Source organism: Pantherophis guttatus, chromosome 17 (assembly GCF_059756535.1).
Source record: "Pantherophis guttatus breed Tessera chromosome 17, ASM5975653v1, whole genome shotgun sequence".
Taxonomy (NCBI): domain Eukaryota; kingdom Metazoa; phylum Chordata; class Lepidosauria; order Squamata; family Colubridae; genus Pantherophis; species Pantherophis guttatus.
The window spans coordinates 1,831,359-1,847,580 of NC_142079.1; the positions used below are offsets into that span (position 1 = coordinate 1,831,359).

A 16,222-nucleotide genomic window follows, 5' to 3' on the forward strand; every position below is an offset into this window, starting at 1 on the left:
TAGCTTTTTTATCCCATTATATTAGCATACTTATAGTTATAAACAACATATTTCATTTAAACAACAATGCTCGCTCTTCATCTAATTTCTATCTCTTATCTCTAACTATTGATAAAACCTATTCCACGTTAAATAATACTCTATCTCTTTTATCTTTTATGTTCAGTGTCAATCTATCCATCTCCGCACAACCCAATATTTTCTGAATTATATTTTCCTTGGAAGGGGTGTTCTCATTTTTCCAATATTGCGCAAATACAATTCTCGCTGCTGTCAATACATGTAGCATTAAGTATATAGTCCCTGTGTCATAGCTTTCTGGTATTATACCGAACGAAAATCTTTCTGGCTTTAAATCTATATGCTGCTTAATCATCTTTTCCAACCGTGTTATGTATTTTTGTCTGATATTTTCTTGCTTTCATACACATCCACCACATATGATAATAAGTACCTGGAGTCGGATTGCATTTCCAACATTTGGCGGACATGCTAAACATTTTTGCTTAATCTTGCAGGTGGTGAGTGAGTGAATACAAGTCTAAAGTCATTATACTATACGCTGTAGGTAGCCATGGAGATGGCCTTGAAGAGAATATTCAGATGTTGTTCACAAAAGCAAGCCAAAGCATTTCTTCAGCCCTGGGAAAGGAGATAGTATCAGGAAGAGGCGCAGGATGTTTTCTCCCAACTAAAGGAGCCAGTTTGGTCTATCGGTTAAGGCATTGGGTCAGCAGATTGCCGAAGCCTCGTAGCCCCCCCGGGAGGATAAATTTAAACCTGGTCTAATTCGATCGACGGCGAGAGAGGAGCAGGAAGGCCTTGCTCGGTCCCAAGGTGTGGAAAGACGTATTTTGGCAGAGGGGCAGGAAATATAAATAGATTGGGGAAGGGTCTCTGGCGGAAAGTAGTTCAGGATTTACATCCTGAATAATCGTTGAAGCCTCGGTGGCAGTTTAATGGGACTTGGAAGTTTTCACTGACATCTCAAAATGCTACCCCAGGAGACGCTAAATCACATTTATTCTCCACTAAATCATTTTAGCTACAACAGAGGCTGCAGCAGCTGCGTTTTGGAAATCTCCAAGCGGTGATTAGGGTTAGGTCTGAAAACGTATTGCTCCCTTCGTAGGTTTTATCTTCGGGAATGGACCATTGGAGAGAGAATGTTGTTTCTTCTCTGTTAGTGCAAAACGCATGGTTGAAATAATTATCTTGGAAGACCTCCCATCCTTGGCAGGCAAAAATGCCATTTAGACTTCATGAATTTGAATAGCACTGTAATGGGATGCAGTCGTTTTATTTCCCACTTTCATATTGTCTTCTTTTGATCTTCCCAACAGTCCTAACGGAAGGAAGGAAGGAAAGAAGGAAAGGAAGGAAGGAAGGAAGGAAGGAAGAAGGCAGTCAATAGGTGAGATTAAATTCAAACAAGCATCTTCTTTTGGCAGCAGCAATACTGCCAAACCTGGAACCCCCATCCTGCAGAGCCTGTGTCCGTCCGTCCGTCCATTCCCTCCCCCCCCCTCCGTTTGGCAAGCCTGTTTGAAGTCCTGCATCATCCCTGCTGCCCTTCCGAGAAGCAAACCGATTACGCACTTCATCAGCATCCAAAATTACTTTCTCATCTCAGCTGAAGCAGAAAATTATAATTACCTCCCCCCCCTCCCCAATGGGAAGCAAAGAATTCTGGAGAAACAGATAAAGCGGCTATCTTTAGCTCTTAAGAAAAATGACACTCAATAATGCGACTTTTAATTCTCTGCCCTCCTCCTCCCTGGTTTCTTAATTTGGTCAGGGCGCCTAGGGAGGAAGCAGGCTATTGAGGAAGTGTGACAACTTTAGCATTTAAACTCCGGCTTGGTAACGACAAAGCCGATCAAACAGGCCTCCTCAAATTATCTGTTCTCTTTGCGTACATTTCTAAGGGGTGGGATCGATGAGTTCTTTGGGAGCTTCCAGGGGCATCTCGTCTGTCCATTGCTAAAATGATCAAAGGGTCTAACAGAATAACAGAGTTGGAAGGGACCTTGGAGGTCTTCTAGTCCAACCCCCTGCTTAGGCAGGAAACCCTACACCACTTCAGACAAATGGTTATCCAACCTCTTCTTAAAAACGTCCAGTGTTGGAGCATTCACAATTTCTGGAGGCAAGTTGTTCCACTGGTTAATTGTTCTCACTGTCAGGAAATTCCTCCTTAGTTCTAGGTTGCTTCTCTCCTTGATGAGTTTCCATCCTTCGTTTCTTGTCCTGCCTTCAGGTGCTTTGGAGAATAAGTTGACCCCTTCTTCTTTGTCGCAGCCCCTCAAATACTGAGAAAAGTGCTATCATTTCACCCCTGGTCTTCCTCTTCACCCAATTCCTGCAACCGTTCTTCCTATGTTTTAGCCTCCAGGCCCCTCATCATCTTCGCTGCTCTCCTCTGCACTCTTTCCAAGGTTTCTATATCTTTTTTTATAATGGGTCTAGATCGTATTAAAGACCAGTGCAATATACAGTAATTAAAAGAAAGAAAGAAACCAGTCAACCCTTTTCACAAATTGACCATATAATTGTATTGATCTGAGATGGCTTAGGGCAGTGTTTCTCAACCTTGGTAGCTTGAAGATGGGTGGACTTCAACTCCCAGAATCCCCCAGCCAGCGCTGCTGGCTGGGGGATTCTGGGAGTTGAAGTCCACCCATCTTCAAGCTACCAAGGTTGAGAAACACTGGCTTAGGGGTTAGGGAAGATAAACCCCCAAGATCAGACTTTCCAAGTCACCGGTTTTTGGGTTTTTTTTTTTATCCCCCATTGTAAGGAATACCCTGAAGAAATTTGGCAACCGAAAATCTTAAAACTGTAAATTGGCCGAACGAGAAACTCACTTTGCCTGACTGCAGTTTTTCTCAGCAATAAAAGACCGCTTTTGGACAATTCTTGGCAACTCCAAATGAAAAAGAATTATGATCACAAAAGAAAAAAAGAATGAACCAAGTCAGGAAATCAATGCTTGGTACCCCAACTATTAGGCCGGCTATCCCCTTGTTTATTCACCTTAAATGCAGAATATATTACGAGAAATGCAGGGGTAGAAAAAACTAAACATTGGAATTAAAATTTCAGGAGGAAAAAAACAATTTTGTGGGGGAGGGAGGGAATCCTTCCAGGTTTCTTCTCCTTGTTTCTTCTACATCAAAGCAGCCCCTTAAAACTAGCCAGCCGGAAATCCATTGCAATTAGAACAAAATGCAATTAAATTCAAACTGAACTGGGAAGACACCATTGAGGAGTCTTCAAGCCTTAGGGTCTGTTTTTTTTCTCTCTCTCTCTTCCCCCAACTAAGCTTTAGAAGAAATACGACTGTATATGCCTTCCCCCCTTCCCTTTCTCTCCCCCCCCCCTTTTGATGACTCAGGGATGTCAAAACAAGTGGCCAGCTTTTATTCTAACACTTCTTGAAGAATTCGATTGAAACTCTGTATGTCCAGATAACATCCGACAAAGTGGCCCTCTTTGCCTTTTGTATTTTTCAAGATATTTTTGGAAACAGCACAAGTGACCTTGGCATGGCTGCAGCGGCTTTTTTCCAATTTAGGATTTTGCAGCTGGCCCAAGAGGGACATCGGAATATTTTTGAAATGGTTTTGTGTTGGGTTTTTTTGTAACTGAAACGAAAACCAGCAGTGGGTATTGACGTAGGCAAGGTAGGAGAACTGTTGCTCCTCTTGTGTGTAAGACACTGCGGGGATTCAGCCGGTTCGCACCATTTCGGGAGAACCGGTTGTTAACTTTTGGAGCAGTTTGGCAAACTGGTTGTTGGAAGAAATCATTAGGGCAGAGGACCGATTGTTAAATTACTTGAATCCCACCACTGGTGTAAGAAGTGTGTAGATGTGCGCTTACTTAGGCATCCGTCAGCAAAGTACTACAGGCCGTCCTTTTTTAGTGTTTTACAGCTCGCATTTTGCTCCCGGTCCAACGTTCCTTATGTCATTCGGATGGGAATACTGTTTTGTTTATCTGCTGTTTTGTTCCTTTGGAAGCCGTCTCAAGCAGGAACTGGATTTTGAGCTACCAACATCACGAGCCAGATTCTAAAGGACCAGCGCCTGTAATTTTGATTTGGCGTTCCAGTTGTGGGTTGGCTCGTCTCCCACGAGAGCTAAATTCCTCACGGGGGATGATGAACGATATCATTCCTCATCTTGGACAATGGCGAGATTTGTACCAAAATCTAATGAAATGAAGGCGAGCCGTGCCAAACATTTATCTTCAATTTAGGGTTTAAGTTTCGTAGGAGGACTCTTGGATTGCAGATATATAATAGCCTGCAGTCTGCTGCTTATTTGGATTACCCTTCTACTTAACACTTCTATTCCACTTTTAACCTAGACAGGAAAACTCGTAAACAGTAATGCAGAAGGGGTTAAAAAAAGGAATTGATTACATCCATTATGCCTGACTAGGTGGCTCAGCGGCTAAGACGCTGAGCTTGTCGATCAGAAAGGTCGGCAGTTCGGCGGTTCGAATCCCTAGTACAGGTCTCCTGCCTGAGCAGGAGGTTGGACTAGATGACCTCCAAAGTCCCTTCCAACTCTGTTACTGTTAGATCCTGCGGTTCCATTTCACTCTGGTGAAGAAGACCTTCAGTGGAGTTTTTAGTTGGTGATAAGAGATGAATTTGATGGTTACCCCTGGAGGTTTTCAAGAAAAGATCGGAAAGTCATTTCACAAAATGAAATGCCCAGAGACACAGCTTGGCATCCTCGGGGTGTTCTTAATTCAATTAAAAAATCCCTGTCTTCAAAATGCTAGTGGATTTAGCCCTTAAAAGCATCTAAAAAACGATGAGCCATTCGGAAGCTGGGGAAGATTCCAGCCAAAGCTGAGTCACTCTCTTCCGTGCCGTATAATATAATGGCACGAAGGAGGAAAAAAGAGCGATTTAATTGCTGGGAGCTGAGATGCCTCCTTCCTTGAACCCGCTTTCTACCTCGGAGACAAAAACTCCAGGAGTGAAGCTGCCAACTTTCCCAAGGAGCCTCACAGAAGGTCCGTTGGCAGCAATCTGCCTAAGTGGATGTGCGACGGCACCCACGCATTTCTTAATCCACGGAGGCAAAAGTGAAAATTGATTGGGTACATTTCCTTCCTCTTCGTTAGACAAGATGGGCAGGAATGCCCCTCCCCCCATCCTTCTCCGGGGGCTGGGGGCAAATGCTGGTAGGGATAAAAGAAAGACGGGTCTGTGCACATTTCTGTACTCCACAACTAGGTTTAAGTATTGCGAAGTCGTGTCCGAGCCATCGCGACCCCATGGACAACGTTCCTCCAGGCCTTCCTGTTCTCTCCCATCCTCTGGAGTCCCATTTAAGCTCAAGGTTGTACGGGACCCTGCAAATGCCAGGTACCCCTGCCTCGGGAATTACTTACCCCACCTGTAAGACACGAGGTCATCAAATTAAGAATGTCTCCAAGTCAGGGGTCTCCAACCTTGGCAACCTTAAGACTTGTGGACTTCAACTTCTAGGATTCGCCAGCCAGCCATGCTGTGTGAGAATTCTTGGCAACTTTAAGAACTGTGAAATTCAACTCCCAGAATTCTGGGAGTTGAAGTCCACGAGTCTTGAAGGGGCTAAGGTTGGAGACCCCTTGTTTTAGTAGGATGGGACCCATGGACCTACACCGAACCGTGGTTGATTTCTCCCCTGAATCAACCAAGCTTTGAAAGTGGGGTGAGCTTTGCAAAGTTTTGAGTCTCAATCCCTGGGTTGACCTTCAAGGTTTCCTTTAGTCCTGGAGTGTCCAACTTTTAAAACCTGTGGACTTCAGTTCCTAGAATTCTAGGAGTTGAAGTCCATCCATGCCATGGATGGACACAGGCCTAATCTTTTGAACCAAGAAATTTAGCTACCTCTTTTGTGTCTGTTGTGTCAGCTAGAGTAGCAGGCATCACTTTTCGAGTCCTTTCCTGTCTCAGAAGGTGCTTGCCACCTTATGTTAAAAGGAAATTATGTTGTGTTACATGCAGTTCAGGAGTGGGAATTCTGGGAGTTGAAGTCCACAATTCTGACTGGAGAATTCTGGGACTCCACAATTCTGGCTGGGGAATTCTGGGAGTTGAAGTTACCAAAGTTGGACACACCTGCTTTAGAGGAACATGGATAGCCCCCTCCAAAATGTATTGCTGTGAAGCCGGAATCCTCTCGGAGGTTTAGCGGACGGTAACCTCCATCCAAAGAGATCTCAAGCAGACTGGGAACATAATCTGGGAATCGTGAGGAAGTTCTGAACAGGTGGGACGTGAATCTGTTAAGCCCCGAAGTCTCTGTGACCTGAAGAAGAGTTGGCTGTGATCCAAAGCAGAAGGATGCAGTGGGAACGAAATCCTGCCCTTGTTTACTAAGAAGCATGCCCCCCCTGTAACCATCGTGGTTTATGCCCCAACAATGCGTGCCTTTGGGGTTGCAAAGCTAGGCCTGCTACAGAAATCAGCCAATCTTTGGGCAACCTAAGTTGGCAAAATTTCTCTCTTCCCGTTGCAAAGACATTTCGTATCCTTTCACCGGTCCTAAAATTGTCATCCCTCTCAGTTCCCAGATAACCGTGTTGCCTTGAGTTTGCTGACTTGCCTTTTAAGGTCCTCTTGATGCTTTCCTCTTTGGCTCTCATCTCTTCTGTAATCCCCAATGCCCTTCCCCCCCCCATTCCAGGGACTGGGAGAGTGGGGGGGGGAAGAGTCCGCCACATCTGTCCCAATCATTTAAATCAAAGTCCTAATTAAAACAAAAAGACAAACAAAAAAACCCCCTCCGTTTTCGTTAAAGGGGATTTGGGGGCAAAGCTAATGGAACATTCCCAGTGATCCAGACTCTTTTTCTGGGTTTCCTTGAAAAAAAGTGCTTTGAAGCTATTTTGGGAAGATTTCAAATTTTACTTAGCTGTGTGTGCGTGCGTGGGTGTGTACACCAGACACCCAATTTATTGGACTCTAGAGGAGATCAACCCTGACTGCTCTTTAGAAGGCCAGATCCTGAAGAGGAAACGCAAATCCTTTGGCCACCTAATGAGAAGGAAGGAAGGACTCCCTGGAGAAGAGCCGAATGCTGGGAACAATGGAGGGCAAAAGAAGAAGGGGACGGCGGAGAACGAGGTGTCTGGATGGAGTCACTGAAGCAGTCAGCCGTGAGCTTCAATGGACTCCAGAGGATGGTGGAGGACAGCAAGGCCTGGAGGAACGTGGTCCATGGGGTTGCGATGGGTCGGACACGACTTCGCAACTAACAACAACTGCATATAACACAACATAATTTCCTTTTGATATACAGGTGGCAAGCACCTTCTGAGACAGGAAAGGACTCCAAAAGTGATGGCTGATCTCTAGTTGTGTGTATTCAACACACAGACACAAAAGAAGTAGCTAAATTTTTTGGTTCAAAAGATTAGGCCCGTGTCCATCCATGGCATGGATGAACTTCAACTCCTAGAATTCTAGGAACTGAAGTCCACAGGTTTTAAAAGTTGTCCATCCCAGGTCTAAAGGAAACCTTCAAGGTCAACCCAGAAATTGAGACTCAATACTTCGCAAAGGTCACCCCACTTTCAAAGCTTGGTTGATTCAGGGGAGAAATCAACCACGCCGGCTGAGGAATTCTGGGAGTTGAAGTCCACAAGTCTTAAAGTTGGCCAAGGTTGAAGACCCCTGTCCTAAACACTCTTCGGGCGTTCTCTCCTCGAAAAGAGACAACCCCCCTCCCACGTCTTTCTCTCTTGCCCAGTCTGGCCCCATGGCTTTCCAAACTCTTTCGGCCTGTGTACAATGCCAAAAACCCTGGACCATTTGCGAGCATCGATTGAAGGGGTTGTCAGAATGGCGACCCCCCCCCTCTCTCCCCACCTCCCCGCCCCCCCAGCCACATTACTTCACAATGGACTCAAGTAACCCCGCCCCGGGGACAAAATGTCAAAGGATGATCCAGTTAGAAGCCGTAAGGATTATTATTAGAGGGAGGTGTTTTCTCTTCTCTGGAGGTTGCCCAGATATCTTCCTGGGTTGGACTTGCAACAATGACAGCCGGCTCAGATCACCAGCCGAGGTGGCCAAGAGACCAAGCGGCCAGCTGGAGTATCTCCTTTCTCTTCCAACGTTTCTCCCCGCCCTCCATCCCCCATCCCCAATAGCTGGAATTCCCCTTGGGAGGGGGGCTGTGGGAGAAGATGCACCGAAGGGATTATGTTCCTCTGCCTGCTTCAGCCCCAAAGCCAGAGGAACCCAACAAGGAGAAAAGCCAACCAGATGCTATTATTACTGCGAGTCTCAAGTGGTTGGGCCTCTCCCCTTGGCCTTTTGTTCTCCCCACCTAGGGGAGCCACGGGGACGAACCTGAGGACTATTTATAACCGAATGAGCAAACCTGAAATATACGCTGGGAAGCCGCCAGTCTGCTTCAGATCGCTTGGGGTCAACGCAGATTTGAATTTGGCTTGTTAAACAGGATGTGGGAACCCAGCCACTGAAGCGTCCATAAGGAAAGGGTGAGCAGATTTTACCATGTTGTAGGCACAGAACCATCTGAGTTAAAGCCAACCAAAAATCACAGATCTAGTACGGACTCAACCATCGATAGGATAGGATAGGATAGGATAAGATAGGATAGGATAGGATAGGATAGAATGAAAATAGAAGAGACAAGAATAGAATAGAATAGAAACAGAATAGAATGAAAATAGAAATAGAATGAAAAGAGAAGAGAATGAAAATAGAAGAGACTAGAATAGAAGAGAAGAGAAAGAGAAGAGAATGAAAATAGAAGAGACTAGAATAGAATAGAATAGAATAGAAAGAGAATAGAATGAAAATAGAAGAGAAAAAGAATAGAATAGAAATAGAAATAGAATAGAATAGAATGAAAATAGAAATAGAATAGAATGAAAATAGAAAAAATAGAATAGAATAGAATGAAAATAGTATAGAAATAGTATAGAATAGAATGAAAATAGAAGAGACGAGAAGAGAAGAGAAGAAAATGAAAATAGAAGAGAAATAGAATAGAATAGAATAGAATAGAAGAATAGAATAGAATAGAATAGAATAGAATAGAAATAGAATAGAAATAGAATAGAAATAGAAATAGAAATAGAAATAGAAATAGAAATAATAGAAATAGAATTCTTTATTGACCAAGTGTGATTGGACACACAAGGAATTTGTCTTTGGTACATAAAAAGACATTCATCAAGAATCATAAGGTACAACACTTAATGATAGTCATAGGGTACAAATAAGCAATCAGGAAACAATATCAATATAAATCGTAAGGATACCAGCAACAAGGTTACCGTCATGCAGTCCTAAGTGGGAGGAGATGGGTGGTGGGAACGATGAGAAGATGAATAGTAGTGCAGACTTAGTCAATAGTTTGACGGTGTTGAGGGAATTGCTGGAGGTTTTCAAGAAAAGACTGGAGAGCCATTTGTCTGGAATGGCATAGGGCAGTGATGGCAAACCTTTTCAGCACAGAGTGCCCAAACTGGAACGTGCCTATGTGCGTGCACGCATGTGTACCGGGCCACTGGAAACCCGAAGACCAGCTGGCCAGTGGACATGCGTGTGCCAGAAACCCAGGGAATTCTGGGAGTTGAAGTCCACAAGTCTTAAAGCTGCCAAGTCTGAAGACCTCTGGTTTAATGGGTGAGGTCTGTTAAGCAAACCAAGAAGCCCCTCTGTAAGAGAGGAAGAGGAGGAGGCAGATTTAACCTGCGTCCCTTTTTACAACACACCAGCCTGGCTTCCAAGCACTTCCCATTGTGGGATAACAACAAGATCCACCTGGTTATGCATTGTCACGCTGAACATCGCAAAGGAGCAGCTACCTATGAAATCAGGGCCTCTCTCTCACTCGAAGGATTTGCTTTCCAAACTTTAAGAGGCCGCAATTTTGCGACGAGCTGAATTCCACACATGGCATCGGACAGAGAGCGGGAGTGCTCAGAAACACAACCTCCCCACCCCCACCCCCCAGGTCACAACCACAGCAAAACGTGACCTCCTCGCAGTCCTCGCACACACGAGGTTTGGGATTTCCTGGTCGCCCACGACAATTCAGACCCAGGTTCGCATTGTGAGGCAGGAAATCCTGACTGCCAGCGTTGAAGAGGGTCGGGCGGATTATGGTTTACATTAGTCTCCGTATTGCTCCGGTATCATTTCCGCAGAACGTTCATAGGTCAGGACATTCAGGGCGATTGCACCTTTGCATCTTCTCTCCTCCACGGAGATTCTCAAATCATCCATCCCATCGTGGGGGTCCCGGAGGTGCTTTTTCCAAACGCTTTCTTCTGTTTTCTTGAAAACGTTTCGCTTCTCATCCAAGGAGCTTCTTCAGCTCTTCAGAAACATTTTCAAGAAAAGAAGAAGGAAAAAAAACCCCAAACCCTGAGAAAGTCCAGTTGCCTTTTGAAAAGCACTTTTTGGGGCCTCGTCTTCGCCGAGGCGCTTCCTAAAATCCTGCAGGTTTGCAGGCCAGCTGATGGTCCTTGCCACAAACCCCTCCTTCATCGGCCACTTGGTTATGGAGGCCTTGGTCCTTTTGCTCCTTGGCTGTGTGGCTGCAACGTGAGACGGGCTGTCCTATCCTATCTTCCTCCGGCTTCTGCTAGGGAAAATCCCCGGTGGCATCCTTGCAAGATTGGCCGCCTGTGCCATGAAGAGAACCGAAGGCACGGCCGACCAGCTTTGGCACAGGGAGCACCGGCAGCCCTTCCTAGGGGTTGCAAGGCGATACCTGCCATTCCTCCCGTCTCCCGATGGTTAGTTTCGTATGCAAATGGACGGAGAAGATGCACGGAATGGAAGAGAGATGATGGAATTAATTTTCAGGCAGCCGGCCACCGCTCCGGAGGGACGGGAACGCAATCGGCTAATTTCTCCTGACTGCCCTGACAGTTCCTGTAATGGAATATTAACAGCTTTGCATCTAGTGATTTCCAAAACTGATCGCCCTGGCTCACGCATGCGCACCTGAACTCTTTCGTCGATTTTTCGCTGCTTGCAATTTATTATTTTCTTTCTTAGCATAGTTTTAAGTACCGTATATATGTGTGTGTGTGTGTGAGTGAGTGTGGCTGGAAACTTAGAGCCTTAAATCTTTACGATGGTTTCTCCTCCTGGGACAGACCAAGGACCTCCAAATTGCCCATTTAAAAACTCAACATTTTTGCTGGGTGTCTTTTTGCTGTGACCGGTCCAGAGGGGCACCTGAAGCATTTTGGCCGGCGTTCAACCACTGGGCAAGCCCAGAAGAGGATCCCGTTCTTAATTTGGGTGCCTTGAGTCTCCTCCCGGTCCATCCCTCACTGTCAACACCCTGCCAGCTGAATTTATTGCCATAGAAAAGCTCCCAAAAGGATGAGTAACTTTTATGGGTCTGCCTGATGCAAACATTTAACAAAGGAAGCGCCTATCCTTTTATCTCCGTCCCAGGGAAAAAATCTTCAAATGTGTCACTTCTGGCTTTAAAACTCAATTAACGGCATCGTTAATTTCAAGCTTGCTTTTCCATCGAATCATTTCACTTTTCAGCTTTGACGACGGCCCAGGGTGGAAGCTTGGCTGGCAGACCCGAAGGAAAGGAGAGGAACGGGTAGAAATTTTAAAAAAGGATAAAAGCGAACTTTGTCTAAAAGGCAAGCTGGCCGATTAGGAGGGGGAAGCAGATTCCCATTTGGAGAGCCGATGAAGGAGGCTCGTCTTAGGCCAGCACTGCAGGACTGGCGTTCTTTCCCATGCTCTCCAGAGTTACGGCTGTCCGTCGAAAGCGTTTCCCTTGCTTGCACAATTCTGCAGGTTTGGGTAAAACAGAGAACCAACAAATCTGAAAATATCCGCAGAAGCCAGGAAACCGACGGTCTAAAATAGAAAGTGGGGTGGGTGGGTGGGTGCTGGAGGTCAGGACAATTTCTGCAAGCACACAAATCCCTTTGACGTCGAAGAGAGCCCGGGAGAAGTCAAAGAGAAAACCAGGACAGCCTGCCTGGAAATAGCTTGCTCTGGGAAAGGTTTGCTCTCCGAGGGGGCCTCGAAAATTGAGCTGCAGGCTGGCTCAGCCATCACTTGGTGGCCAGGATGGTTAGAAAACAAATCACGGTTTTCCTTATTATTATTATTATTATTTTTTGAAGGCTAGAATAATTGCGTTCGTATTACGTTGTTAGAATCATAGAGATAGAAGGGACTCTGGAGGTCTTCTAGTCCAACCCCCTGCTCAAGCACGAGACCAGAGGTGGGCTTCAAAATTTTTAGCAAGGGGTGCTGGGTGGGTGTGGCCATGGTGGGTGTGGCCTAGTTGGCCTCCTGCACCACAGGGGGTGCGTATTTGCCCTCCCTGGCTTCCGGAGGCTTGTCTCGAGCCTCCAGGGTGGCAAAAATAGCCTCCCCAGGCTCCAGAGGCCCTTCCTTCCTGAACTTCCGGTAGGCCCGTTTTTCGCCCTCGCCGAGCCTCCACGCGCGCCCTGCACTTACCTGCATCCAAAACGGGCCACGTGGGGACTCCTGGGAGGGGCGGGGTGGGTGGGGTCAGCCAGGAGTGGGATTTGGGGGTTCTCCGAACTGCACGGAACCTTAGCTAGAGGTTCTCCCGAACCCCTACGAACCCCCAGCAGCTCACCCCTGCAGGAGACCTTATACAATTGGAGACAAGCCAATTTCTTCTAAAAAAAACCTCCAGTGATGAAGCACCCACAACTTCTGGAGGGAGGACGTCCCACTGATTTACTGTTCTCCCCATCAGGAAATTTCTCTTAATTCTATTGATGAGAGTTCCCCCCCCCCCATTGCTTCTTGTCCTGCCCTCAGGCACTACGGAGACTAAATGGACGCTCGCTTCCCCATGGCAGCCATTCAGGCATTGGAAGACTTCTATCGTGTCCCCCCCTGAGCCTTCTCTTAGTTAGGGTAGACACACCTTGTTCCTAGGTTTTATTTTCCTGGGCTCCAAGATCTCCGCAGATGGGGACTGCAGCCAAATTAAAAGATGCTTGCTCCTGGGGAGGAAAGCCATGGCAAATCTAGATAGTGTACTAAAAAGCAGAGACATCACCCTGCCAACAAAAGTGCGTATAGTCAAGGCGATGGTTTTCCCAGTTGCAATGGATGGCTGTGAAAGTTGGACCATAAGGAAGGCTGAGCGCCAAAGAATGGAGGCCTTTGAACTTTGAACGTTGGAGAAGACTCCTGCGAGTCCCTTGGACTGCAAGGAGATCCAACCGGTCAGTCCTAGAGATCAACCCCGACTGCTCTTTAGAAGGCCAGATCCTGAAGAGGAAACTCAAATCCGTTGGCCACCTAATGAGAAGGAAGGACTCCCTGGAGAAGAGCCGAATGCTGGGAACAATGGAGGGCAAAAGAAGAAGGGGACGAAAGAGAACGAGGTGGCTTGATGGAGTCATTGAAGCAGTCGGCATGAGCTTCAATGGACTCCAGAGGATGGTAGAGGACAGGAAGGCCTGGAGGAAGGTGGTCCATGGGGTCGCGATGCGTCGGACACAACTTCACAACTAACAACAAGTTCCCTTAGCCCTAAATTCTAGTATCCTGCTAAGCCTGGCTGGCTGAAGTTTGATGTCCCAAGGAGATGCACGTTCCACCAGAGCAGATGGTCAAGGGGCTTCCTGGTATCATGTGAGTAGGCCTAGAACCCGGGCAGACAATTTAGTCCATTCCCTTTCCCCAACAGCATCTTTTTTTTTTTTTATTGATTTATATGTCGCACTTCTCCGAAGATTCAGGGCGGCTTACAATGCGCTAAGCAATAGCCTTCATCCTTTTGTATATTTATACAAAGTCAGTTTATTGCCCCCATAATCTGGATCCTCATTTTACCTACCTTGGAAAGGATGGAAGGCTGAGTCAACCTTGAGCCTGGCGAGATTCGAACTAGCAGTAATTGCAGGCAGCAGATGTAAGTGGATATTAATAACAGTGCTTTAGTCTGCTGAGCCACCACGTTCCTTCTGCTATTGGAGAAGACCTCCTTTCCTAGCCTCAGTTGGGTCCCATCAAACAAGGCTGTTGAGCACAGGATCAGGCCCATCCCAGACCTCCTCCTCCCACCCTTCGCCCTCCTGCCCATCATCATCTGCAAAACACGCTTTATCTAGGATTGGCACCGAGAAGGGGACACGTTCCGTGTTGTACAAGAACACAAGGCCTATGCCAAGAAAGGAGACATGGGCTTTAGTGACTTAGCATCTCCGTGCACCCACCGTGTCATACAAGGTGGCAGGCCTGCTCAGTATTTCAGCCGCTGTCACCGGGAAGGGACAACGAAGTCCTTTCCGACGCTCAAATGACAGATCAACGTCTAATATCTTTGGGGCTACGAGCAGCACACGGAAGTGCCATTCAAACCTCTAGGACGTTCGTCCAAATACCGACCCACAACGCCCTTTCTATTCTTACTCCAAGCTTCCTCCACCTCCCAAACGAGTAGATTGCCTGCGAGTCAAGTGGCTTTGTTTTGCAGGTGGGGGCCACGTCACGGTTGAACCACGGAACCGGCTGGATGGATTCACACGTAAACACGTCACAGATGTCCGAAACCAACTCCCTTTCATCCGAGTCTGGCCTGGTCAACCTTTAATTCAACCCCACTCGGTTTAAAAGTCTGGGCTTTTATTTCATTAGATCCCCGAGATTTCGCAGCTCGCTTGCGGCCGAAAGAAGTCGTATCCCCCGTCGAAGCGAGGAGGGTTCCTTGTTCCGCCGTGACCTCCATTTCCGCCAAGGTCCCACTCTGCATTCACGCCACCGTCTCCGCTCCTCCCGAGCGCCGCTGCGTGTTGTTTGTCTCGCTGCCTCCCATCCTAATTCTTGCTCCATTTCCAGAGGCAATTCATCCGCCCCGAAGCCTTCCCTGGTTTCCCGCTGACGAGCCAAAATCGCCGGTGAAAAGAGGCAAACCGTGTGGTTTCTAAGGCCCTTTTTTTAATTGTCTTTTTAGCGGAGCAGGTCGCTCCTAGCATAAAATGCAGAGAAGTAAACAAGGGATTTTTTTGGAGGTGGTGGGAAAGAATTCAAGCCTAGAGATGGGTGCTGGGATTTTGGAATGCACCTCTTACCCATCATCCACCGACCCCCGCTGCTTTTTAAACACCCTTCTCCTCCTCCTTGCTCGAAAGGCACCGAAATCAGCCTGCCTGTTGCCTCCATCCCTGGAGGTTCTCAAGAAGAGCTTGGACAGCCATTTGTCCCGAATGCTATAGGGGGCTCCTGTTTTGAGCTGGGGGTTGGACTAGATGGCCTCCAAGGTCCCTTCCTATTATTCCTATGTTCTATAATTCTCTGGGTACATGAAGATAAATTATGATAAATCTGGGTGCTCCATCCCCGGAGGTTTTTAAGAAGACACCGGACAGCCACTTGTGCAGCAGGGTTTCCTGCGTGTGAAAGGGGGTTGAACTAGATGACCTCCAAGGTCCTCTCCAACTCTTTTTTTTTTTTTTTTTTCAATTTGATTTATATGCCGCCCTTCTCCGGAGACTCAGGGTGGCTTACAATGTGCTCAGGTTGACCCCATTGAGTCTAAACCAGAATTAATATGGGTTATTTATTTATTTATTCAATTTGTATGCCGCCCCGCTGGTGGAAACCCCCGTCAATTCCATTCCCCGCCCCAATAAACCCAGATTAATCAACCCAGCTTAATTTTGCCTGCATTCACACGTTACGAAAAAAAAAAATCCCAAGGGCACGGGGTTTTTTAGCTTGCTTTGCAAAAGCGGCCTAAACCATCCTGCGCTTCCTTTTGCAAATACTAAACCCCGCCACGACGACCCCCAAACCCCCCCCACGCCTATCCCCCATTCACACGCGTGTCCGAGCCCGGCCGCCCCACGTGTCCTCCCGCAGCTCCAAGCGCAAGCCCCGCCCACACACTCTTCCCCCCCCCACCCCGTCCGTTAACGCTCCGCACTCGGCCGCCCACGCCTTTCAAAAGCTGCTTTAGGTTTCGGCGCCCGCCCGCCTGCCCTCCCGCCCGCCTAGCCTCTCTCCCGCCAGAGCGAGGGCGATTAGCATAATAAACCGTCGATCCACAAAATCAAACGCCGGTCCGGTCGGCCCGATTTTTTCCTTTGTCCTTTTTTTTTTTTTTAGAAAAAAAATTTTTTTTTTTTTTTGTTCCTCTCCCTCCTCCCTCCCTCCGCTGTCCGCGGCGCGCGCCGTGCGTGCCCGGGCTCCTTC

The 16,222-nt window shown here is 47.1% G+C and overlaps 2 long non-coding RNA genes across 2 annotated transcripts; one reads left to right on the forward strand and one right to left on the reverse strand.

Moving 5' to 3' along the window:
- The first annotated feature begins 158 nt into the window (after window positions 1-158).
- On the forward strand, window positions 159-1,763 carry LOC117672208 (uncharacterized). The gene is made up of 2 exons (XR_004593150.3): window positions 159-837; window positions 1,344-1,763. It is a non-coding gene; the product is annotated as an uncharacterized LOC117672208 (long non-coding RNA).
- LOC117672209 (uncharacterized) lies at window positions 1,007-8,536 on the reverse strand. Its single transcript, XR_015730285.1, has 2 exons — window positions 8,397-8,536; window positions 1,007-1,345 (listed from the first exon to the last, which is right to left on the reverse strand). It is a non-coding gene; the product is annotated as an uncharacterized LOC117672209 (long non-coding RNA).
- Window positions 8,537-16,222: the final 7,686 nt, after the last annotated feature.